The sequence below is a fragment of the Xiphias gladius genome, chromosome 4, assembly GCF_016859285.1.
Source record: "Xiphias gladius isolate SHS-SW01 ecotype Sanya breed wild chromosome 4, ASM1685928v1, whole genome shotgun sequence".
NCBI classification, from domain to species: domain Eukaryota; kingdom Metazoa; phylum Chordata; class Actinopteri; order Istiophoriformes; family Xiphiidae; genus Xiphias; species Xiphias gladius.
In genome coordinates this window covers 24,433,288-24,459,714 of record NC_053403.1, presented here as the reverse complement: position 1 = coordinate 24,459,714, position 26,427 = coordinate 24,433,288, and the positions used below count along the sequence as shown (strand labels likewise).

General features: G+C 41.3%; 1 protein-coding gene across 9 annotated transcripts in view; it reads right to left on the bottom strand.

The window, feature by feature from the left end:
• The window catches only part of fynb (FYN proto-oncogene, Src family tyrosine kinase b), a 90,630-nt gene extending 70,432 nt beyond the window's left edge, over window positions 1–20,198 (bottom strand). For 2 of the 9 annotated variants that reach the window (XM_040124402.1, XM_040124410.1), the window contains exons 1-2: window positions 20,017–20,198; window positions 6,469–6,537 (exon numbers count right to left, since the gene is read on the bottom strand). The gene's annotated coding sequence lies outside the window, so the exon portion shown is untranslated. Of the gene's footprint in view, window positions 1–6,468; window positions 6,538–16,133; window positions 16,269–19,398; window positions 19,554–19,718; window positions 19,869–20,016 lie in introns of those variants that run through there. The other 7 variants (XM_040124405.1, XM_040124408.1, XM_040124406.1 and 4 more) reach the window with 7 other exon arrangements.
• Window positions 20,199–26,427: the final 6,229 nt, after the last annotated feature.

Below are 26,427 nucleotides of genomic sequence, written 5' to 3'. Positions count from 1 at the left end.
AAACATGCATTTGAGATTTGTGGGAAAGATAAGAGGCTGTAGTGACATATGAAAAAATAAAATATGCTCACACCTTTAATCTCTGCAAGGCAATATTGACTTGCAGGATGGAGGAGAAATTTCTGAGACATAAATCACTGAGTATATCCAATGCAAGTCATTAGTGTGCTGCAGCAGATTGAAGGTGGGCTCTTCAGCAACTTCGCTAGTCAGTTAAACAGGATGAGGTTATGGTATTGTACCATCTGCACAGTAGGCTCTTTTGCTCACATACACAGCCGAATAAATTACAGACAGACAGACACACACACACACACACACACACACACACACACACACACACACACACACACACACACACACTTACATCCTGTAAACAACATCCTGCAGCCAGCAGTCAGCTAGCTGTCGGTGCTGAACAGAGGCAGTCTACAAACTTTAGACCCTGTTACTTCCCCAGTCAAACAAACAAGGCAAAACAGTATAAACAGACAAACGCAGCATAAATATCCCAGTCCTCTCTCAGACAAACTTCAGTTCTCTGTACGTGGCCTCTACTCACTCAGCCAGCCTCTGTTAAAGGGCGATCGTAGAAGGATGAGTGGGTTAAGTGAGAGATCATAAAAATGTTGAGATTGAACACCTCCAGCCGATGGGTTTCCTATGCCCATCCTGGACTCTTTTATCTGAGGTATGATGGAGGGATGAGGGATGAAAGAAAGAAGGAAACATCAAAAGGACTTTCTGCATATGTGTAGATGACATCTCTCAGAGCAGGTGGTCAATCATCCCATCTCTTCTATCTTGTTTTGGCTGGACTACAACAGCGGGGCCAGCCCTCTAAACGCAAATGTCCGTGACTGACTGACTGACTGACTGACTGACTGACTGACTGACTGACTGATGACGGCCAAAAGCCACATGACTGAGTGCTGACATTACACCATTGGTCGGCTGGCCATAGTGTTGGAGTTTCCCCACTAGTCATTGCTCTTTCAAAACGAATTGGTGCGAACGGTCTCCATTGCGGCATCAGGGGGTTGTTTACAGGCAGTGTTGCCAACTTAACGCCTCTGCACTTGATGTACCGACTTTTCACAGCCCTTTAGCAACTTTTCTTCACAAAAGCACCTAGTGAAAAATCTAGCCAATTTTTGGACCAACCTTAGCTACTTTCCGTAGAAAAGAATCGCCAGTATTACCCCACAAGTGTGAGGTCGGGCCTTCACTCGGCAAGCACACTTCTCTATGCGTCTCATTCAATTGACCATATGGAAGCTGACACAGGCGTGAATGAGCCTCTAACTTTCTCTCTGAGGAATCATTTTACAAGTAAATATTGCTAAAATCACAGGACAGCCATTGTCCGACAAAATCACCATACACAAGTTAAACACAATGTTGCACTTATAAAATCAGGATTTGAGCAAAAGCTTGGCTTGACTGCTGGTTAACATGTTGTCTTAATGGGCCATGTTTCAGTCACTATTTCATACTTATTCCGTTGTCTGACAACAGACAGAAAAAAATGTAAATGTGAACAGCTTTATTGTGAATTCAGCTGTATGAAATGACTGTATATGTGAGCACAGAGAGTAGGAGAGAAGCAAACAGATAAAGGGCGGTACAGCCACATAATAGGTTTTAACCTAACCTTGTTTCTCTCCACCTCCTCTACATTCTATAGCTCCTATGCTTTGTGTGAGAGGGGGAGTAGGGCTTTGCAGAGAACTCAAATTCAAATCTTGAATATTTAGAAAAAAAAAGAACCAACAAACAAAAAAAACAACCAACTACTGCATTTTTAGCACATTTTGCTGCTTGGATGTATATTTTTACCTTAAAGATATTTATAGCACATTGTTCTACAATCATTCAGGGGAATGATGGCAGTAACATATAACAGATCCCAATACAATGCTTTCATGTTGTGGGTAATGAGCATGACTTGTGCTTTTTGTTGAAACTCTGCCCATTATCGTTCTTCATTGAAATGCATAACCAGCTAAAAGTAACAGGTCCTTGTTTTTTTGGGGGATTTTTCTAACTGCATTTTGGGAAATGTGGGAAAAACCTTACTGAACTTCAACTACAGTTGGGTGACAAATTAAAGGAAAAACCTGTATAACATAAACATAATGGATGAAGATGCTTATATACAAGCAAACGATTGTCATAAAAACCTCCAAGTAATTTTGTGTGGATCGACTAGTTAATTGACTGATTAATTGTTTCAGCGTTAGAATGGTTTGATGACAATGAGCACTGAAGCTGTCGTGGAGGCTCCGGGGGAACAAAAACTTACTAAGTGACTTTATGTTGGTTTTTGCTTTAATTTGTCAACTTCCAGGACTTCCAGGGAGTCTCAACCCTAAGTTTCTATCATCCACCTGCTGGCTCTATGCCACAACCACCAGCGTCGAGACCCCTTGGCATCCTTTCCTATCTCCTATCCTCATTAGGCCCTGTGCTTAATGAAGATGCTTCTCATCGTTGGAGTCTAATCTACTTTCCTCTGATGCTACCTCAATAAATACTGTCATTCACTTCTCATTAATCTCTCCTTATTGAAATGCAGTTTAAAGGAAAAAATGCTGAGGAATTTGTTGGATAATATTCCCTAGAAGGCACTCTACATCATCAATAAACTCTCTGAAGATGACTTTGTCCTCCTTAAATGTGTTTAAATGAACAACCCCTGAATAATAAAAATATTTACATTCACATAAACACCAGCACACAGATTCTGCAGTATGAGTGTTGGCACATGAAGATGTCAAACATACGTAGATATGGTTTCTACAACCCGGATCAGTTGCTGCAAGCAGAAAGCAGCAGGGAAATATCTCTGTCCCTGCTTGCTTACTGAGGATCCTGGGATCCAGTGCAGCACAGCGGCACTTTGATGTTTCCCAGAGATGACATATCTCAGCGGGGTCGAGCAGTGCTGCTGCTGTTGCTGCTGCTGCAGCTAATTTGCTGATGTTTCCACTTTCTCAAACACAGCAACTAAGTGTAGTGATGATGAGGATGAGAGAAAGCTGCTCTGATGTGAGTGGATCTGAAGGTCAAGACAGAGTCCTCTTCCTGTAAAACAGGCTAGTTAACAGCCATCAAATGAACAAAGGAAGACTGGGGGAGGTGGTTCTATGCTCAAAATCTGTGATTCTGGTGATGATATGTCACGCTGAGGTTTCAAGAGGCCTCTCTATATCTCAATAACAAGCATAGGTGGCTAAAGTACAGTACATCCTTTGTGAGCTATGGTGGGTACATTTAAGTTTGCAGCCCAGATCCTGAAAAGATCACAAAATTAAGCGGAGGAAGGAAAGCAAGCAGATGAAAAATGCCATCAGATGTTGTCAATATGTTGGAGTGAAGCTAAACTGCGTTCATTAATGGCACCGCATCCACTTACTGCCTGCGTCTCCTTACCATCAGGCAAACTGGGAACCACAGCGGATCCACAGTCTGAGGGCATCACTGACATTTCAGTGAATACTTGCACAGCCCACACTGGCACAGTCATTATCGTGGAGGTAACAAGCAGGGAGGAGGAGAGGGCGAACAGTCAGCTATGGAGCTGCGAGGAGGCAAAAGGCGAACACAAGTATGTGTTTGTCTCATGGCTGCAAATTATTCTAGCAATTAATATCAATGTCTGGATAATGTGAGGATAATTACCACTGTGCTGTTTAGATCTTCTTTCGGCACAATGCAGAAACACTCGGAGAGGCAGAGAGATGCGTGAAACCACGATTGGAATCAGTGACTCAGTTTCTGTTTCTCACCAGCCTACAATGCCGCCTACCTAGCAAGAAGCACACGCTCACACACCCAAACAAACATACATCTGCTCCACGCTCCCACAGTAAGAGTGTTCATGATGTGCTACCACTGCAGCTCTGAAGAGCTTTTTCTGTTTCGCTCGCTGTGTACTATGGCATTGGTTCCTCGTCAAAGCCACCTCAAACGCCGAGAGGCTCTTCCGAAAACAGCTAAGTCACATGCATAACTGTGATTCTGCTCTGCAACAAGCCCACTCTGCTGTCTCCTTTGCCGAGCAGCGAAAAACGCAGAAGCACCGTAGGAAACTGGAGCACACATAATAAAGGCGCTATTAGTGCAGCTATGACTGAGCCTGCAGAATGAATACACTTGCTATGAATGTTGGATATTTAGCTTACTCTGGTTTCATGGAAAAAAATGACTTATTCAGTTGGTTTCCATTAACCCATTGATGTAATCTACCCCTAACAAATCTTCCTCTCCATTTATAGTTGTTTGTTAATTGCTGTGCTGGGTTTTTCACAATGTGTCTTCTTTATCAGTAGGCTGGGTTCAGTTTGTTGGAAGTTCCACTCACGCTCAAGAAGAGGAAGCTACAGACTGAAGCATCTCTGACCAGGCGAGACATGGTCCTCTCTTTGGCTTCAAAACAGGTTGCTGAACAAGTGAAGCTAACAAATGGCTGCTGTGTTGAACAAAAGGTTCTTGACTTGGGATGGACTCCATAGAAATTGCTCAGGAAACTAAAAATGTCTGGTTGGTCTGGTTGCCAGCTGTTTTGCAGAAACGGGTTTTGTGTTTCAATTCTTGTTTTTTAATTTGGAGATGGTTGACTAATAAAAGGAAAAATCAACATACAGTGTCTTGGTAAGTTCTTACTTACTAAGTGAACCTTGAGTTTGTAATTTTTAGTCCGGTACGATTTCTCAAGCTAAAGAATGAACCTCCAGGCTAATGTCTTCGTAAGGTGTTGGGCCACCACAAGCTTCTTTGTCATAGATATCCACCATCTCTGGGATGAACAGCATTCTTTTAAATGATATTCAGTTGGTTTGATGATGATGGTGGAGAGCGCTGTCTAACACATCCTCTCCAAAATCTCCCATGGGTGGTCAACTGGGTTGATGTCTGATTACTGTGAAAGCCATATTAAGGGATTCACATCATTTTCATCAATTCACTGTGACATGTATGGAAGCTGTGTGTAAGAATGTGTATTCATCCTGAACCATTCAGTACAGCAGTAGTTCCCAAACCTTTTGGTTTGTAAATCCTTGAAATAAAGCAAAGTCTATAACGGGATTGGACTCAAAAATCCTGTATCAGTTGTTTTCCTTGTGGAGCATACACCGACATTTAGGATCCAGATTCTTAGAGTAAGAATTATGGCTGATGATCTACCACTTCATGTCTACATTTTTCAAAATAAATAAGGTTATTTTCTAATTTTCTTCTGTTTTGTCTGCTTTACCGAAAACATCGAACTGTGACCCCAAAACTGAGGTTCATACCGAACCTCAAGTCTTTTGTGCCATTACACCCCTGGTGAAGACAGATATTATTGTCTGGCAATGTGAGACGTCCTCAAACTAGACACTGTTTAGTGGATGTGAAGCCATAGTAAAATAAAACTTCAGATCAGATCATTAAGAAAAACAAATGTTCTTGGCATAATCCATTAACTCAATCCAGATCAAAGACAAAAATAAAAGCACATCATGCTCAGTGTCAGCCCTACTTCATATAATCAGCGTGTGGTGTTAAAGAGCACCTCTGTTTCATTTTCCACAAACATTTTCCTCATTTTACAAAATTCCAAAATTTTAAGTCAATGTCCTTGGAACCAGTTACATTGTGGACCAATATTGATCCAACTGTGTCACTGCAACCTGACTTGCAGAGGCAAAGAACACACTGCTGCTTGCTGTCAATGACTAATCTGACATCAGTGCCATCGTGTTCTACTCTAAACTAGTGGGGACCTAGCATGCTAACACTTGGAGTAGGATATAACCGAAACATGTTTCATCTGGTGCTGTTTTAGCCCAGAAATATGTTGCATGTGATAAAGAAAAATACATTCAGATCAGGGAGGATACATGAGAAATCAGAATAGTGGCAACTGAGTCAGAGCTAAGGAGGCATTGTGTTGTGTACTGGCTGACCTCACATTAACCCCGACTACAATTTATGGATGACCTTACTACTGCACTGCGGGGTAAAGATTGAAGTAACTGAAATAGAGAGTTGGATCAGGTCATATACTGTGTCAAGATATAAAGGAATACGACACTTTAGCTTTTAGTTGGTTGCATCTGCTGTCCTGTGCGTCAACCTGTAACAACATCAAGGTATCGCAGATGGGATAGCAGATCAGCCTCTGGCAAACAATCTCAGCTAGTGGTGACCAGCTGGTGGATATCTGTGCGTGGTTTAATGGATGTGTATGTGCTTGCTCTGCTATCATTTTGCACTGAATTGCATTTAAAGATAAGGAAAATTTTCCAGAATGACCATTTTTACCATCCATCCATCTGCTGTCAATATGTACATGAGGTTATTCTCATATAGTGATGTGATGTGAGTAAACACGCCTAAATTCATTGACAAGTGTGTATATGTGAAGTTGGATATGTGTGTGAGAGTGTATATGAGTCCATTGGAATGTGGACGTCATACCTCTGGTTTTCAGCGTATCAGGATCTTTATTTCCTCCACATTGCTTTGTGCGGCGCCAAAACAGAGGCCCTGCAGGGACACAGAGATACTCAATTATTCACAGCTTTTTTGACCTATTGTCATGGTGATAATACATGAAATTGTGTGATAGATGATAAACAAGAGGTTGATTAGCACAGATTTGTCCAGCTGGAATAAATGACCCCATTCCAGTTAGAAGGACAAAAACCTAACTGACACAGAAACATGTCAGTATTGTGACTGCAGTATTTCAGCTAGTAAACAACAGGTTGCAGCAAAGCACACGTGAGCTGCTAGCTTTAATCAAAAGCCTGTATGATGGCCCCATTTCACTCATCTGTTGTTGTTTTTTTTAATGCCTCTCCAGCAGGCAGGTGGATGTTAGAAATCCATTCATTCATTTCTCCAGGTGTGAATGAGGAGATTCTATTAAATGAAGGCATCTCAAGCAGGCTTTACAAAAAAGCCTCCAATTCCATCTGGCAGTGGACTTTTCATTTCATGCACAGAAGCTTGTTATTAAATGGAGGTTGTGTGCTTTACAAAAAACTGCAAAACATCCATTTAGCCATAACAACCCATTCAGTAGCTGTAAAAGAAAAAGCGATTTCAATTCTCTTTCACCGGTTTTACCATTCAGCCGATGCTCTCATTTATGGAGCCCAAAATATGTCAAAAATATATGGCTAGACTAAAATAGTGAATACATCTATGAATTATACAGTTAGTTAAATAATTAAAATGGAGTCTAAAAACAAATATAAAGCCATACACTTTCTTTCAATCTCAGTTGTAAAAAAAAACAAAACAACACACAGCAACCCTGGAACCAATCCCTGCTCTGGACATACATGGACACACACATTCAACAATTTAAATTATTGATGTGTTCAATTATGTTTTTGACTTGTCTGATAAACTTCTACTGCCTTTTGTCAGTTCTGGGGATCCAAAACCATTAAGAGAGCCTTCAATAACTTCTGCAGTACAACGGAATAATTGTTTTGTACTACCATAAACAGTGGTGGAAGAATTACTCAGATCTCTTAGTTAAGTATTATCAGCAAAATGTACTCAAAAGTAGCAAAAGTAAAATTACTTGTTCTGCGGGAAATTACCCTTTAGAGTGATGTATACGACATTATTAGATTGTTACTGATGCATCGATTCATAAGCATCGTTTTACAGTTGTAGCTGGTTGAGGTGATGCTAGCTTTAACTGCTTTATGTACAGTTGCTGTAAGTTGGTTAGTCTAGCCCCTTCCAAAGGGTCACAAGATCAATCTGAGGGGTCTTGAGAAAATTCATGGGGTGTAAAGAAGGAAAATAAAAATACAAATTTTTATTAATTTTTGTCTAATTTTTGCTTTTTTGTGAGGTCGGGTGCTATTAAACCATTGCAGAAGAAGAGGTTACACCGAAATGACGTAATCACAAAACTTCCAGTCAGACCTCAAATGATAGAAAACCACGTGGAAACCATGATGGAAATACGACACTTATGTTGGTTTCATGAATTAATTTGAGGGATGTTACAGCCTCCTCATCACTCCACACAGACCCAATGTTTTAGTCTGCCTCCACTCGTTGGCTTTTCAGTGGTCATGTGCTTCACGTATGTTATGATTTCTTTGCTAAGTCAGTTTCTATTGCACTTTGTCGCAGTTTGTTTTTAATCAATACATCAACTTTCCACCTCGCCAAGCACATAACGTTTTTTTGCAATATTTAAACCTTTCTCTGCATTTCCATTCAAGTTACACTAAAAAAGTTACACCATTCTGCTTTCATTTTAGCATTCAGCTGATGCTTTCATGAGAAAGCCTTCAATAACTCCTACATTAGAATAAGTCCTTTGTAAATCAGTGCAGAACTAAAGCATAAAGGGCATTTCTGATGCGTCACATGGCAACCTTTATTTACAAGATACTTCTCCAGAGCTGGCAGCTACTGGATAAACTTTACAGTAGCTGCCAGCTCTTTGACTGACAGCAGAATCACACAGTGGAGTTACTGTGTGGCAGGAGGGCTGGGGTTAACTGCATAGTGTGCCTCCTAACTGCCCTTTCTTTACAAAGATGTGCTGTCTCTGCTGCCAAACATGGTGGAACTCATTAGCAGCTGATTTGACTTTAAAGCTCGGCCCTGCTAATCTATGCATGCAGGCTTCACCGACGTGATGCAACTGTTTGCTCTGTAACAGCACCTGCCCATGTGGAAGGCTGCTGCTGTTTCAGCTGCTGGTGGTTGTTTGTGTTTGTGGGTGTCTATTACATAAATACTTCCTGTTATTGGTTGTATCAGGCCTCCACAGATTGAACGGTTCAGTTGAGCTGATTTTTATCTGCACAAGATCAATACACGTGAAGCAGGGCCTAATGGGAAACAACCTGAAAAATATACTTCACTGTGTTTGTACATTTTTATCTGGCAATGCAGACAATTAATGTCAAGTGGGATGGTCATTAGACTGTCAGTGCAGATATTATCGGCCAATGTCATGGTGCTGCAGCCACCGGTTTGACCACATCCACAGACACTACCTACTCTTTTTAAATACAACACTTCCTGATTTAAAATCCCCAGCTGAATGGCAGAGATGTGCACGTAGTTAGTGACGTAGATGACTGTATGAGGTGCTAGAAATGAAGCAAAGTGCTGACTGCTAAGACCTCCCTGCCTCTTAGCAGATAACACAGAACACAAAGAGACAAAGCAGAAGACGAAACAGAGGAAATAAGAAAGACAAAAAAGAAAAGGTAATGAAGACAACAGGATGAAAGATGTCCGAGTTGATGGTTTTCCTTTCAATTAAAGTCTGTGGTATCTCACATGTTCAATGAGTGACATCATAAACTTTTGCACTCCCCTCTTAAGAATTCAAATCACAAGGTCAGAAAATATCTTTAAAAACAACTGTTACTATAGTGGGATGTGAGTAAAGTGCCAGTAGTACTCAAATGTTCGGCCAGAAACAAAACGGCTTTTTCAGCTGATGGTTTCAGTGTGTCTGTTTTAGACTTATGTGCGTAAGAACTGTGAGGGTGTTCCAAAATACTCCAGCCGACCTCAGTGTAAGAGTGAAACATGTGATTTAAGTCGTCTTTACCAGCAGAAAATTGCCATATGGCTGCCCCACATGTCTGTGGACTCTTGTCTCTCCCTGTTGGCCCAGGCAGTCACGGCGACGGGCTCCCAGCAGGCTTTGCTGTGAGTGTGTGGATCCCCCGGCCCCGGAGGGAGAGCTGACTCTGTCTTTTCATCAGCAGCCCCCTCCAATAAACATAATGGCAGTGGGGCTGCGGGGGAAGTCATTCAGCCATACTGAGCTGTCACATGACCAGCTTAGGCACAACGGGTTCAGTCATTCTGCTGCTGCTGCTCATACAGTACTTTCTGTTATCCTTTAAATGCTTTTTTCAGGGTTTCAACTAATGATTACTGGAATGATCAATCAGAGGCAAAGGTGACATCTTCAGATATCTTGTTTTGTCCAACCAACAATCCAAATGCCCAAAGATATCCAGTTTACTATCACAGAAGACAAAGAAAACCAGAAAATATTCACATTTGAGAAGATCATAAGGGTATGCTCCACCAAAAAAATCCTAATTCACTTCTCCACTGTTTATGTTCAAAACAATCTCTGCTTTGCCGGTAAACCACACCAAATGCTACTCTCAGTTGAACTTTGGCGCTTTGATGCTTTTTTGCCATGATTCTGGGTGACCTTGGGAACCACTGTAAAAGCTGTGAATCAAGGCTCCACAAAGAAGAAAAGCTTTATAGAGCCACCTTTCGAGGCTACTGTGAGTATTTGAAACTAAAAAGTAGAGATGAAATTATTAGTCAATTAACTGATCAAATCGATCAACAGAAAACCAGAACCGATCACAGAACCAGCCTGCAGAAGTCAGTATCTCAGCGACAGGGACTCATGTTCTTTGGGGGGCCGGGGCCAAGCCAATGTGTCCAAGCTGGGAAATGAACCCAACTCTCTGGTGGTGGTGGGCAACTGCTTTCCCTCTGCGCTGCAGATGCGTCATGCCTTGTACAATTTAATATAAAGCTCACCGTCAGCCGCCCACTTCTGGTTCATTTTAGGGCTAGTCTCTAAAGGGTAAGTAGGGCATTTTGCCATTTCAATAATAGCTGCATTTGCAAAGCTTACAGCTGCAGGCTACAGCCTTTATATGGATTTAGAGCAACCTTACAGACTGTGGGGTAGTTCTGTAGTGATAATACAGTATATTCAGCAGCCTGTGTTTTTCTGAAACATTGTCATGGAGTTCATGGTCAAGATATGACATGCTAGGACCCCCATGAGCGCGACAGATGTAATTTGACTAACAGGTCAGGACTGTCAGTGGGCTGCCAGCCCTCGCTGAGAGGCTGACTGAGAGACACTGCTAAGGCGTGGATTAAAATGGACAATTTTTCTCACAGCACATAAGGTCTCCAGTACTCTGTCTGCACTGGCAGTCTGCATTTACTAGGGTTGTCACTTTTTATTCGAAATTCGAACATTTGTTCAAATGTGGAGGAAAAAAAAAAAAAAAAAGCGCAATATAAGTGAGGACCATTTACCATTTACCCCCCCTCTGAGAAGATGTGGCACTCATACTGGTTTATGTCATATATGATGGATGTTGGTGAGAGATGGGAAAGATTCCCATTTATAGAATTGTGAAAGTTAGGAATATCATCCTCCTTTATTTATTTATATTTACAATCATTGAGGGAGACCCTCATTTACAATGATTTCGAGTCAAATTACATAAACAATTAACGAATATAACAACTGTGCCTTTCCTCTACTGTATATCCAGCCTTTGGCTGACATGCATCCATGTTTGTTTGGTTTTCAGGAACTTCCATATCAGTTAGTGTAAAGTCAGATAAATCAGAGCTTTCATAAAAATCAGTTTTCCAGCCATAATTACATCTAGAATGTTGATTTGAACGCTATTTATAAGTCAGAAACTGGTAATACTGATAACTCTTATATATCATGGATGTGGAATAGAAAAACATGGATACAGAATTTAATATAATAACCATAAATTTCTGAGAGGTTTTTAAACTTGGGTGAACTGGTGTCATATTTGCCCCAGACTTCAGTCAGTTTGAGCTTTAATGTGCTCCTGAAAACAAGGATTTTCAAAATCTTCCATTACAAGAAGAGAAAATAGCAATTTCTGTGCTCGAGTTTATGCAGTTGAAGAGTTTTTGCAGCCAGCACCTAGGAGAACCCTCAGTGATACTGCATCTTAAAGCAATTCTGCTTTAGATTCATAAGATTCACCTCTTTCATGGTGGTGGCCACTCAAACTCATCAAATTCCTACAGTTATGTCACTCTTTAAAATGAAACCCTATCATTACAAATTATTTAGACCAATGTGTTTCTTTTACATTTCCTGGGGAATCTGTGAAATTATAAAAACTAATCCTGATTCTGGATGGTTGTATGGACTCTCCAACCCCGATCAAAACATACATACAAAATGGCCACAGTGGGAATAACAACTTTCTCTTTGGGGGTTATTTAACATGTGACAGAGCATCCTGAAGATAAAGCCCTGTGACTCTGCCAACATGGATTTATCCCTTGGCGACGTCACAACCTTTTTAACGGGTCCTGGTGAAGGCTCAGGTCTAGTGTGCCAACATGACGCCACAGCCAAGATGAGCAATCATCTCCTTTGTCAGCATCTCGCAGCTGCATCAGCAATGCAGACAACTGATGCTGCACGTTCAAACAGAGAGCAGGGTTAACACAGAGGGCAGACAGGAAGCAGAGTTCAGGAGACTGTATACTGCACTGAAAAATGGCCGTAACAGAATCTCTTGGCGAGGAGTCTGATACATAGTTACTATCTGAGATAAGATGAAGGCTCAGAAGCAGGAATTCTTTCGACATATAAACAGACACTCTTCCACTGTGCTCTGAGAGGAAATCTGTGTGCATGAAGCAGAATCAGAAACAGTATAGGTCCACATTGAAATTCATAGAAGCATAGAGCATAATAGCTTCTTTGCAATGCAGATTTTCAAACGGCATCGTCCACGTGTAGCACAGGCAGGCTTTGTTGAGACAGAATATCATCTTTGTCACTCACACATGACATTAGACACAGCTGGAAATTTCACAGTTAGCACAAGTTAATTATGTATGAAAACGCTCTAGGCCATTAACATATTTACAGAAAGCACTTTTGTTTTCCCCTCAAAATACAAACACTTGTCATCAGTCTGCCCGCCTCCATGGCAAACATATCATTAATAAATAATAAAGCGTAGTGAGATGTTTTGTCCGCCTAGCCCGCGGTTTCAGCGAGGAGAGTAACGCCCACATGATTGCTACTTGTGTCTCGGTCAGAAGACAGCCTTAAATGCTCAAATGTTGACTAAAGAGGCACTGTGCTTTAAAAGACACAGGCTAATCATCAACACAGCCAATCCACCAGCCTGATCCCAGACATCAAATACTTCACTTGTTCTGTTTCACAATTTTGAGCATTAATCCTCATCAGTGCCATATCGAGGTCAGAAACCCATTTAAAGATTAAGAAGAGTATTGAGATCAATTGACAAATTTTATTTTTAAGCCCAATTTTTTCTTCTACTTGTCTTTAGTCTACAAACCTAAAAGGAGGACGCTTAACTGGCAGCATTTCACCGAATCATTAACAGTCACTGTGTATGTCATAAAATGCAAAGTGACTTTCCTCTGTTTCTGTTTGGATTTGAGACTTTTTTTTATCCGTCAAAAGAACACAAATACACTGAATACACTAAATACACTGTAAGGCATAATCGTTGGAGACATTTGATTAATTTAGGCAGCTATTTTGTGATGCAACATCCATGTATTTGATGCTCACTTCCTTTCCGTCCACCTTGTTTCCGTCTGCTTTAGCTCATGATTTCCTGAATTCCTATTATTCCTATTATTAGAGCCCAAGGGAGTCTGAATTTACGAGGCTAACAGTGATATCGACACTTGAGAGTTGGAAAAAGGAATATGTGAGTCAGTTTTCACTTTTATTTCACATAACCACATTAACATTTTTGATAAGGATGCCTTATATATATATAAGTACAAAATTGAAAAATTTGAAAAAAACATGTTTGAGGTTATTTATAAAGTGTCACCTTCACATACGTAGTTTGTCCACTTGAGAGCTCTGACAAGCTTACTCTTCAACTGCAAAATGTCCCACTCAGTACATACCGTGATCACAATTCTTTAACAAGCAAAATACAGGAATCCTTATCAAAACATTTTGTTCATGTTGTGCATCGATAAAAAATATCTATATGGGCCTCAAAAGTCCAGTCTTGGATGGACTTTAGCAAACATGTATGCCCATACCATATACAAATAGTGTACATCTGAAATAAGGTTTTATTGGTCAGGCTCTAACACCTGTTGACAGAGTTTTTGTCTTTTCTGTAATGTTAAACTTGCATTGCATACTGGTGTAGGCTACTGTCAGTTGGAAAAAATTGATTAGTTTTGATTGAGTGAAATGTAAGAAGGATCAAAGAAATCTTTGCTCATAATAGGACCTGATGGTTACAGTTCATGTTTTAGACTTTCCCAACGAAATGCTCTGGAAATATGTCAGCATGTACATATACGGCAGAGCAAATCACCAACCAAGTCAGTGAGCCCAAAAAAAGAGGTAAACAGCAATAGTTTCTTAGAGTGTTCAGTCGTTGTGAGGTGGATTTTTACTTTCACAACTGTGTTTGTGCATTTACTATAAACCATGTATTTTCATTACTGCCAACCATTGTCTAAACCATGCTGTGGTATTTTGAAAGTTCCACTGACATTTCTATACAGTAAGAAAATTATTTTTTTGATCAACTGATTTATTGTTTGGTCAATACAGTGTCAAAAATAATGAAAAATGTTAATCAAAATTTTATAATGCCAAAAATTATGTCTTTATCCAACTAACACTTCAAAATCCAAAGATATTGAGTTTACCATAGACATTTATCAGCAGCAAATATACACATCTTTAAGGCTAGAGCCAGTGGATTTTCAGCATTTTTACTTACAAAATGACTTGAAAAATTAATTGATTATCAAAATAGTTAACAATTAATTTTATGACAATTGACTAATTGATTCATTGACTAATTGTTTCCGCTTTAGTCGTCTGCTTTCATTTTTGTCCACTAAATGTACTCTACTATTGCATGGTAATTTGTAAAGCAGCTGTCAGGCAAGAATAATTTGTAGTCTGTCTGTACTATTGGTGAAATGGAAAGCACTGGCTGTCTGGAAGGTGGGAAAACACTAATTTCTAAATGTTAGCAGTAATAGTAAGTCTATGTAGACATGCGATAAAATATGAAAAGCCACTGGTTAATGACAACACACTGAGGAATTTAAGCTGGACAAATATAGCATATAATACACAAGACAAAGTTTGAGAAAGCATAATACACTGAGTCAGTTAGCTCTCTCTGATCTCCCAGCTGCTTCTCCAACCACCACATTATGCCTTGGATCTCTGACTAGCTACTCAGACACCCGCACATTGCTGAAACCTGTTATAGGAACCTACCACTGCCATTCCACTGCTTCTGTATCCGTATAAACTTTCCGGTTGGGTGGTGGCTGGCAGAATTAAACGATTTCTGCTCAATTTATTCAGTGGTAAGGTTGTGAATATAGACTCAGAAGCTCCAATGCACTACTGCACTCCTGAATAAAGGCTAAATGGACTTGAGAGCTAAATGGAACTGGAGAGATTAAGGAATAAAAAAAAGAGAGGGAGATTAAAAATGGAAAATGTTGAGCAGGATATGAAAGAAAGCTACACTTGCTGGTGTTTTCATGCCTTGCCTGTGCTCCAGATGTAAATGAGCAACTGTGATTCTTCCCAGAAGAAATGAAGCAACACTCGACGACCAGTAACTGACTATGCAAATTTTTTAGCCAACAAACACAAAGACGAGCTGTGACAGGTGAAAGTGGTGGGCTGATAAGGGATTGTGCATGATGTGGTCAGTGTGATAGGATCTGAGTTACTCCAGCTCCTTGAGGCGAGACAACTCCTGCTAACTGAATTCCTTCGAAGAAACACCCTGGAGACGGACATCTCCGTGGGCCCGTTTTTGACAAGCTTCAATGCAAGTGTATCGCTTTCACACATCATTTCCTCCCATGATATCGCTGCAACGCTGCAATGACCCATCGGCATATGTCTGGCTCACAAACATTCCTATTTTTTAATGAAGCTGTTGGATTGTGTAAAATGTTGCGTAAAAAACGCAACAGAGAAAATTCTGGGTTTTTGATTAGCAGAGTGAAAAGAAAGCTAGGAGTTGTGATAGGGAGATGCTGGGGGGATCGCAGACATTCAGAGGTGATCACATGATAAGTAGCTCTCACATGTCAGCGTACGTCCCCACCAGCTCTTCATAGCCTGCATTCATCTGTGTTTCAACATTTATTCATCTGTAACAATAACTTCATTTAAGCCTGCGTGTACGTCACGACTCAGCCACCAACTGCAGGGAAATAAAAGACACGTAGAGAGAGACACATTTCATCCCTCTCCCAGTGGAGAGGGATGAAATGTGACACAAAGGACAGCGTTGTTGTGGTGTCTTTCTGACCTCTGAGGTTCTGGCGTGATGCTGAGCGCAGAGGAGTGGCTGACTGTACTCCCTGTCCCAAGTGCATGAGCCAGGGCCAGCTGACCCACTGCAAGCTTCATGTGATGACATCAACTCCTGGACTGGACACTCCAGCTGGGGAGAAGTATTTTTTTCTTCAACTTTTGTTGAATACATGCAATGGCATATACAGGTCTAAGAAGGCTGTATAAACCACCACTGAATATAAAGTAACTTAATACATCTAATATTTATTCCAGAATCTAGCACTACATTTACAGCATAATACCACCAAGACCACAACCCTGTATATACACCTTATATAGATGATGTAGGTTTGTTATGTAATTGTTTATGTATGTTTATATGGTATCTACTGTATATTCCAACTTCTTACCTGTACATGAACAAATGTGTTTTTGAGCAACAAAGTTTATTGTCGAGGTTGAAAAAGTATTCTGACAAAAAAACTTAATTCAAGGTCCACTCAGGGCGGCTGTTCTCAGGAGGTATAGCGGATCGTCCACTAGCCAGAAGGTCGGTGGTTCGATCCCCAGCTCCTACAGTCCGCATGTCGAAGTGTCCTTGGCCAAGATGCTGAACCCCAAATTGCCTCCCACGTATCATATGTGTGTATATCTGTGTGTGTGTATATTGAAAAAAAAAGCGCTGTTTGTATAGGAAGAGCGCTATGTGAGTGTGTGTGTGTGAATGGGTGAATGTGGCAGTAGTGCAAAGCGCTTTGAGTGGCCGATAAGACTAGAAAAGCGCTATATAAGTTCAGTCCATTTACCATTTGCTTGCTGGCTTTTTCCATCAGGGGATGGATCTTGCTTAGTCGTCATGGAGACAGCTCACTTATTATTACCTGACCTAAGTAATTAACTTCAATCAGGTTGACCAGGTGTTATGAACTGACTAAACTTCAAGCTCCATGACAACTGGGCAAACAGTTGATGATGATGAACACCATGGGGTGTGGTTGAAAATCCTGGAAAAAAAGTGAATGTTTTTTGAAAAAAAGTAAATCGTTTAATTGATACAGAAACTTATTATTAAATTGCAGCACTAGCCCTGAATTTAAATGTGATCTACCTCAAACCCTCCTGCGTCTTTTTGATGTCAACAATCACTGCCTGTTGAGAGTTGGGAAAGTGTGTAATTCTTAGGCAACAGAGATTATAGGTTACATAAAGTTGCAAAATGATGAGGTTTAGAGCTTTACCGTGGGCAATGCCAGCTCTGTGCACTGGCTATTAGACAGATCCAAATCTGTTCAAAATGGCTCCAGCCACGGAGTGTACAGTGACCAAAGTGACATTGGGAATGATGTAACCACTGTACTTCCCAGTAAGTATATGCACCTCTCTGAGCGGGGGCACACTGAGGACAACGGGATCACAGTACTGTGATGCAGCACATCATCAGTGTACAGTACAGCGAGGCACACCTAGGCAGCATGAATCAAAGGTACATTACAGAGAAGAATGGGTCACACGAACTGAGTCTGAGCAAATTCCAAGAGCAGGTGCTATCCAGGTTGAGCCAGACTAGGTCCAAAGTGGGTCAATGCCAACGTAAGTTTAAAAGTAGAAATCACAACAAGAGCAAATACAGGGACCAAGACAGCACAATCTTCCTAATCTGTTGATGTGTTTAGAGAATAAATCAATAGTCTTTTAAACTGAATCTTCATCCAAATCTGCATCATAATATGCATAGGGATCACATGTGCTGGATTATTTTCATTATTTATTATAGTCTCAATTTTTTCTTTTCTCTTGTGAAATACTTTATATTTTCAGCTATTCAAGCCTCTAAAAAGGGTTCAAATCAAACATTCTGATAAGAGAAAATAAAATTAAGGCCATAACCTCTGACGAGTAGTCATGAGTAGACCTTGCCTAATGTTGAGGGCTTGCAAGCCGAAAACATTGAGAACCACAAACAGGCATATGCCACTGAAACCAAAACTTCCTTAACAGATTCAATCAGAGAAACAAGAGTCCCAGTCAGGACCAACACTAAAAGAGACAACAGTGACCGGTACAGCACGTGCATGTCTTAAAATGTTAAACATGTAAAGTCGATTCCATCAAAAAAACAGACTGCAGACTAATGTTCCCCAAGTTTATTATTGGGATGATTCAAATAACAAGTGCAGCTCATTAGCAGACACTACAAGCACATACTTCCTGTACTGCATTAAATTTAGTGTGTTCTACTGTCTTAACTTTCTCACCTCTGTGTGATAACCTGCCTGATCAGGGCTCTCCTGCCAGCCCAAAGTACCCTTCCGTCAGTCAGTGACGGGGGTGAATTGTGATTAGGAGCACAGCTCGATGGCAGCGTTTCCAAGTCTATTACATCTCGACAGAGATTATCCCGGCAGCCTGGGGACACATCCACTCACAGAGCCTGACAGCATACCGCGCTTCCATACACTGCACCTGAACTCAGTTGGCCATAACGTCACACGGTTGTAAAACGAGCAGCTTTGTCTTCCTGGTGCAAAAAATCTTAAATTTAGCGGAGTCAGCGAGCGGTCTGCCAGCTGCTGGCACCGCTCAAACCCCAAGGAAGTTGGATTTCTGAAAACAGGGATAACAGTACTCCTACAGCAAAAGGAAAGGGGAGATTACAACTCGACATCACATTGTAGTTTCTGCAGTTTTCCCCTGAGTGCCTCCTAAAATAAATTCATTACAAGTAGCAAGTCTTGCTGTCAGTCACATGTTGTAAATAGAGGTCCCATCATGAAGAAACACTTCTTGAGGGAGGAAATGCCGATGTAAGAGAGAAAGTGTTGGGCGCCTAATGTCAGCGACCAACAATATAATCAATTACACTAATTTTGCAAACACAACCTGCGGAACAAATGGCTGCGTTTCAGACCTTGCCAGGTTTTATGGGCTGAAAGAAACGGATGGAGGGATGCCCATCAATTTTTTAAAAGGAGACAGAGGTACCAAGAGCATTTAACCCCACTTCCCAAAGGGAAGCGGGGAGAAACTTTCCTTCCGTGATGAGGAAGAGGAAGAGGGCTTGAGTCTCAGTAGAGTATTTAGGTTCTCAGCACAGTGCATACTAGCCTGATTAAAATGCTTGCGATGTGAAACTTGCGATACATCTTCCGACTTGTTGAGAAGGATACAAAGTGGGGATACAGGAGCTAAACACCGCGGTATCGTCCAGAAAATCACAACCAAACATCGGGTGAGATACAACAGCTTGGGTAGATGGTATCAGAGCGATGTCAACGCACCTCACCTCATGTGCGGGAATGCAACCTGGTCCTCAAAGTTAACTGAGCACTGTGGTGTCACCACCGCACGCACAAGCCTCCCAGCCTCCCAGAGGAGAGAGCCACTCTGAATCATGCGTCCTTCATCTCACTCCGCCAAGCATCAAGAGGAGATGCTGATGATGACGATGGGAGAAAGGGAGAGAACAAGGTAAACAACCGCGCGGAGAGGATCGGAAACCGACGCGTCAAGATGAACTGAAGGCTAAACTCCTCCTGTGACACAATAAACACAGCGTAATAACTCTTTTTTTTTAAGCAAATAACCGTGGATAACCTACTTGTCTCATTTGCTTCGGGTGCTGTTTCTCCCTCCCAGTGACATAGGCTAGATGTATGCTGGTGTACAGCGTGTATTTCAATGAACACACACCGGCTATCGCATTAAAAACAGCCGACGCCTCATCTGGACAGCCTTTCCGTTTAGAGGCAGACGGAGATGTAGCTAGCTAACAGGCTGAGCACGTTTACGTCCAAGAAACGTCAATAACAATAATACCTGGACAAATCAAAGTGATTCATTCCGCCTTAGAGGTAGACGCGAGCTGAATGAGTCGAATGGAAAACAATGTTTCTTACCAGTTCAAACGCATCTAAAAATCCGCTGCACTGTACTCCATTGCCGTTATAATGAAATAAATAGGCAGCGATAAAGACTGCGCCGCTGCGGTGGCCCCCGATGTCGCCGCGCTGCTCGTCGTAGCCGCTGCCTGTGATGGCTTTAGCTCTGCAGGGCCACACTGCTGCCTTCACGAGCTGTAGGGAATATTCAAATAGGACAGGCGTAAGCAAACGTCACAAAACAACAAAGGGCTGTAGGATACGTAGAAGAACTATGCAGGGAACGGGAGTGGGAAAGGCTTTAGTTTTTGTACTGGCCGGGCTGTCGAGATGTGATGTCTCAAGAGCAGAGGCGGCAAAAGTCGTGCTAATTATTCAAGGTAATTGGTGGGTGATTTTGTTTAAACTGCAACCCGCATTATTGCCATACCAATCGTCGTTATATGTCAGTGCTTTGGTGTTTGTTTTCAGGATTAAAACATATTCCGCTATTAAAAACTGTCTCTCACATTAATGTTGACTTTGTCGTTTTTATTTCATTAGGGAAAAAACAAAAACAAAAACGTGTATTGATTGTGTAGATTCCAGAGTTTCAGGAGCAAATGAAGGCAGCACAATGGGCCCGGTGCATTTACTGACAGGACGCACGTCCAATCAGAGGAGGCTAGCGAAGGGTGTGTGTGCGTGTGTGTGTGTGTGTGGTGTGTGTGTGTGTGTGTGTGTGCGTGTGTGTGTGAGGGGGGCTATATAAACAGATTTCTTCGATTAAGATGTCTAGTAACCACCTGACAAGTCTCAAATGGATTTCATGCAGATATCACAGTAAAACTAAACGGTTCTACACTTTTACTAGCTTAAAGAAGCTTAATAGCACAGGAGATGAAAATAAGAAATATAGTTCCACAGATGCAACCATGTAATTCCGCTGTGTTGTGCTATTTTAAATTTCTGAAAGGTCTAAATGTAGTGCCTGTGCCAAGTGTCTGGTTAGTGACTTGTAAACCGCTGGTTATTGGCTGCAGCGGATGTTTTGTTTCTCACTTGACGTTTGGGCGCCATCTTCTGCCTCCACACAGAACAGCAGCTTGATGCGAGCCGGTCCGGCGGGCAGCCCGATGAAACATCTCAACAAAGCGAGAGAAGACCCAGGTGAAAACTGGTTTTACAACCTCATGCTCTTCCTTTTGTTTGTTGTTGTTATTGTTGCTGGAAATACAACAAGTTTTCTGAACTTTAATGAGCTAAAAGTTGTGTACAGGGCTAGCGCTGGAGATGTATCTGCTAAAATACTGGGGCATAGTAGATTCTTCCCTTGTTAAAACCAGTATAAACAGAAATGGAGTTGTTTTTTTCACATTTGATTAATTTCTTCAGTAGTTCCATGTTAAATTATTCGTTTACACTGGTTTAAACAAACTGTTGCTCTTAGACACGGTTGTTGAGTCTGGTTTTCAGTGTTGTACTGCTATATCTTGGTGTAACCGCTGTTCCCAGGACACTTGTTAGAATCAAATTTTTGTTGCAGCTCCCATCAACCAGCAGAAGTTGGTGGGCTTAGACATATATAGAGCTCTTTCAGGACAGCCCTCCTGACATGTCATAGCAGAGAAAGCACAGGTGGAGTTATTAAACTTAACAATGACCGATCTATTTAGCCGAGCCAGTTCCCGGCTCTTGGTATTGTGTAGGCTGGCTCACTGGAATAAACCAGCCGTTGTTAATGTTATCTGTTACACCTGTTCTTTACCTACTATGAAGAGCCAAAGGCCTATCATGAGGGCTCCTCAACCTCACTACAAACTGTCTGACGAAACATATCAACACACTTAAGACACAGCTGAAAACAATCTTTAGGAACTAACTCCCATTCATATATCTTCATTTTAGTAGTTATCACTGCTGGAAAAGCAGTGTGGTTTCTGAATCTGAGTTATAATGTTAGACATCCATTCTCCATTTAGCAGTAGTATAGATTACCGCACAATTTTTCCTGCAATTCAATATAAAAGGACAAGTCATCCTGACTTAAACATCCCATATTATGGATTTCAGTGAGTCATTTTACTATCATATTGTGGTGTGTTTCAAAGGCTTTTTAAAAAACTTGATTAATATGAAAATTTGGCTGAAACACGAATAAAAAGTAACAACAATAACAACAATGCACACTTGCACAAAATATCAAAGATGAGAAGCCTCATTACAAAACCAACATCGGGGCAAAATCCATATCAATCAAACCCAGGTAACTCTTAAGAACTGTACTATGAATGAAGTCCATTCGTGCCATACACTCAGTTGTCAGTTTGTCAGCAACTGAGGTTGCAAATTGTGGTGGTGTTGAATTGTATTGCGTTATGTTGGTGTTTCTATTATTTTGCCCACCCCATTCAAATCTATGACGCCAGGCTAAACATCAGCAACACCTCTCTGTATAAAGCAGTACATTTCAACAGCAGCGCAGACTACGTCCTCCAGAATGATCACAGCTGAATCAACACCTCTTTCACACAGTTTCAGCAAAGATGGGACATTAGAACGTTCATGAAGGAGGATTTATCACAGGACTGTTGGCCTAGACTGCATTAGTGTGAGCCAGGTGTTTCCTAATAAACAGACCTCAGGGCTCGTGATCTTCTGCCTGCTGAAGACAGCTGAAGCAGAGCTGCAGCGACACAGCCCGACAGTGGAGGGGGAACCGCGGTCGCCCTTGCCTTTGCTGCTTTACCGGGCCTCCCGCTAATTGAAGTGCCAGTTGCTGTCTGATGTCTGCAGGCCGGTCGGACAGCGCTGACAGCCACGCTGCCCTCTGCCAGTTTCCCACAGCTCATAATCTACAGCTGGTCCGATCAGGCAGGAGGGAGTCACATACACCGACCATTGCTAAAACCCCTGACATGCAACCACCCCTGTTATCATCTGCTGAAATACCAAGATTCTGCAACATCATCACATTACGTCTAGAATTGATGTGGTAGGATAGAATTGGAATATGATTACCTATCACAAAATTGAGTTATCCATACACTATATCCAGTACAAATTGTGATATGAATACATTTTCAGCAACCTAGTCGCTCTATCTAAACATGCCATTGAAACAATAAAAAAAATGTATGTTAAACTTTACCCACACTGCCGAAAAAACACATGGTTCTCCTGCTATCACTGAAATCAGAGGCATCCTCATATCATACATCTGAGTGACGTGTTTGCTGGAGAAGCAACTTATTTTTCTTTTCTTTCAAAAATCATTCAAATCAATCTTGTACTTTCCACCTCATGTTTTCTTTCTGAATCTTGTTAGCCTTGCAAGCATCAGAGCAGTCAGGATTTTGTTATTTTTCCCAAATGGATCAGATTTATAGACCTTCTTTACAACAGACATTTTTTACTCATAGCAGAAAAATCACATGTGGAACTAACATAAATGATGGCTGCATTCCAGCAAATCATGCGGTGCTACGCTGCAATTAGTGATGTTATTAGTTACATGTTAGACAAGTCAAAAAGGCGACTTTGCAAAGGGTACATTCTGCTTCAGTTTCACTCCTCGTTTTTCCCCCCAGGTCATGCGCCCCAGTTTTGGAACCACTGGAGCAGATCAACAAGCCGTCACTGTTTGTACAGTAACTACGATAGGTTAGGATATTTATATTTGCAACCAGACTCAGAGCATCATCTATTTTCATATTCAATTCAATTCAGTTCAGTTTTATTTATATAGCGCCAAATCATAGCAGAGGTTATCTTGGGGCACTTTTCACATAGAGAAGGTCTAGACCAGGACTCTTTGTAGATATATTTACAGAGACCCAACATTCCCCCCTGAGCAAGGACTTGGCGACAGCAGCAAAAAAAACCTTCCCTTTAACAGAACCCGGCTCATGGTGGGGGGGGGGTCTGCCTTGACCAGCTGGGTTGAGAGAGAAAGAGAAAGAGAGAGACGGGGGGGTATTTATAATAATTATAATTATAATAATAATAGGGTTAATGATAATACTGATAAGACTAAACACAATAATAGATGATAATCATAATAATTGAGGCTGTGGGTGTTGAAAATACATTTCTGTAATGGCTGTGCTTCATCCAGCAACTCAATTCATCCCTTTCCCGAGAAACCTCAGGCTGTTGTAGTCCTGTCTGCCAAATTTTAATATTAACTCATCAGCTGAAAGTCCAAACTTAACATCTGCTGATTTCTCCCTAGTGATTTGGGCCTCTCCTCAACAAACCACTGTGTGTATTTATAACCTGATGGAAGAACTGACAAGGCCGAAATTCTGCTAACAAAAAGTTTATTGTACAAATAACATCAATAAAAAATCAAAGCATATCAACAACTTTAGTCACAGACATTGGTTCTGCAAAATGTGTGCGTATTAATGTAAAACTACACAACTGGTGTAGTAACACAGTTTGTTCTGCCTTTGTACAGACTGTCAACGGTCAATAAAAAACGGAAAAATGAGTATGTTCTAAAACCTTTGACCGGTAGTGTATATAGATGCATCAAAAAAATCATTTTACACAATATCAAAAAGACGACATATAAGAGTCATGTAAAACATTTAAATGTTTTTATGTAAAATAGTGTTTCAAGTATTTGTTGACGAGCTGTCAGAAAAGTTGAGTGTGATACTCACTGTACACCAGCGAGTATCAGCGTTTCCTTAAAGTCTGCTGCTCTCCTGTCGGTTATTACTGTAAACGTGTTGCTTTGACTGAATGCCGGTCAACCTGAGTGCAGTCGAAGTTGAACATACTGTATGCACTTCACCTCGTACCACACCTCCCACACCTCACGACTTCCCTTCTGTGAGACACAGAGTACCAGAGATTCCCCTCATCAGCATCCCTGAATGTCTTTCAAAATTGCTTATTATCTGGACTTTGTGAAACTAAATGTACTCTGTAAGTGCCTATTCCCACGTATGAGTCTCCATAGCAGGCAAAACACAAAGAAGTAGGCTGGCATATCTGGTGCAGATGACACTGGGAATCAATCCGTTTTCACTGACTGTACTAAGCTGGCAGAAGAGATTGCTTCATTGTGCCTGCAATGCTGCCAGTTTGGTGAATCAAACCCTACAGCGCTGTAGATTCCAAACTACAGACAGAGGAAAGATCACTAGACTTCCACAGCCTGCAGTCAGCAATGATTGGCTGGTGTGAAGCAGTTTTGTAAGAATTTATGCTTTCAATTTAACACGACAGAAATATACCAGTAAAAATATACAAAAACACACACAAGGCAGTAATAGTTCCCTCACGGCTGGCTTGGCTGTGCGGTCTGTGCCTATGCATTTTTTAACAAGACAAACATCCAAACAGAGAAGCGTTTTCCTTGGGGTGCATCATATCAAAGTAAGCCTCAGACAGGTCGTGGGGTGTGTGTGTCTGCATAAGAGAGGAGGAGTAACTTAATGCCCAGAGCAGGATGTACTGTACATGTGGCACTGATAAAGCGAAAACTCTCAAAACACAACCAAGCTTGAGAGTGAGAAGAGAAAGAACTCCAGAATCGTGGGCATTAAAGTGCAGCTGTGAACAGCCTTCACTCTTCTGGTTTCAGGCCTTCCGCCAGATGTTGAAACCTGGCTGCAGGGATTTACTCCTGCTCAGACCAAAGGCCAACACTGATGCAGAGTGACATCTGTTCTGTGTTAAAACAACACGAGGGACAGCGCTGGTGAGGGTGTGTTGTTTCATGTACCGGTGAGAAATGATCCGAGGATACCAGCTGGAGGACCGTGCTCGAGTGTATGCGACGGGCCAACGTGGCGTCTTGCCTTGCAGAAGTTAAACCAAGGTTCACCTTTTTTGCCGCGTGATCCGGAGTCGTTTTGGACTCTAGATGAATGCTAATGATGCTCTGTGTCCAGTGGATGTGCGAATTGTTTGCTAGAACATTTGCTGAAATAGCTTAATGTGGTGATGTCAATGTTGCGTTTACAGTTTGTTCTGCTGCCTCCATGTGATAAAGAATAACGATTACTAATTGATAATAACTAATAATTGATTAGATCAATTTTAAGGTCTGAAAGTCTATAATCTCTAGAATCGAATCCCACTTGATTTTCACTTTAGTGAAATTGTCCATAAAATTATAAAAACCGGTTACCTGAAATAAGTGCATGACACGAGTGCAAGTTATGGCAACTGAAAGACAGGGACCATGGGACCAGTGTCATGGATTCCTAGCTACGCTGGCTCTTTGAGGACTCGTGTTTTCCCTCCACCTGGATATAAGAATTCACTTTGAAATTGTACAACTGTGTCATTTGCATTACAAATGACTGTTAATAAGATATTTCAGTATCGACGACATATAAAAACAAACTTCTACAAAAATAAGGGGGAAAAAGATTAAAAACACAAACTTTTGTATAAGTTTTCAGAATCTGGGTAACTTGCAAAGACCCA